This window comes from Schistocerca gregaria, chromosome 3 (assembly GCF_023897955.1).
Source record: "Schistocerca gregaria isolate iqSchGreg1 chromosome 3, iqSchGreg1.2, whole genome shotgun sequence".
Taxonomy (NCBI): domain Eukaryota; kingdom Metazoa; phylum Arthropoda; class Insecta; order Orthoptera; family Acrididae; genus Schistocerca; species Schistocerca gregaria.
In genome coordinates, this window is record NC_064922.1 from 954,380,546 (window position 1) to 954,381,732 (window position 1,187).

The following is a 1,187-nucleotide window of genomic DNA, read 5'->3' on the forward strand; positions in this document are numbered from 1 at the left end:
AATCATAAAAGAAGGTTGTACACATGGAAGAATCCTGGAGATACTAGCAGGTATCAGATACATTTTATAATGGTAAGATAGAGATTTAGGATCCAGGTTATAAATTGTAAGACATTTCCAGGGGTAGATGTGCACTCTGACAGTCTATTGGTTATGAACTATAGATTAAAACTGAGGAAACTGCAAAAAGGTGGAAATTTAAGTAGATGGGACCTGGATAAACTGACTAAACCAGTGGTTGTACACAGTTTACGGGAGAGCTTAAGGGAACAATTGTCACGAATAGGGGAAAGAAATACAGTAGAAGAAGAATGGGTAGCTTTGAGGGATGAAATAGTGAAGGCAGCAGAGGATCAAGTAGTTAAAAAGACTATGGCTAGTAGAAATCCTTGGGTAACAGAAGAAATATTGAATTTAATTGATGAAAGGAGAAAATATAAAAATGCAATAAATGAAGCAGGCAAAAACGAATACAAACGTCTCAAAAATGAGATCGACAGGAAGTGCAAAATGGCTAAGCAGGGATGGCTAGAGGACCAATGTAAGAATGTAGAGGCTTATCTCACTAGGGGTAAGATACATACTGCCTACAGGAAAATTAAAGAGACCTTTGGAGGAAAGAGAACCACTTGTATGAACATCAAGAGCTCAGATGGAAACCCAGTTCTAAGCAAAGAAGGGAAAGCAGAAAGGTGGGAGGAGTATATAGAGGGTCTATACAAGGGCGATGTACTTGAGGACAATATTATGGAAATAGAAGAGGATGTAGATGAAGATGAAATGGGAGATACGATACTGCGTGAAGAGTTTGACAGAGCACTGAAAGACCTGAGTCAAAACAAGGCCCCCGGAGTAGACAACATTCCATTGGAACTACTCACGGCCTTGGGAGAGCCAGTTCTGACAAAACTCTACCATCTGGCGAGCAAGATGTATGAAACAGGCGAAATACCCTCATACTTCAAGAAGAATATAATAATTCCAATACCAAAGAAAGCAGGTGTTGACAGATTTAAAAATTACCGAACAATAAGCCATATCTGGAAAATACTAACACGAATTCTTTACAGACGAATGGAAAAACTAGTAGAAGCCGACCTCGGGGAAGATCAGTTTGGATTCCGTAGAAATACTGGAACACTTGAGGCAATACTGACTCTACGACTTATCCTAGAAGAAAGATTAAG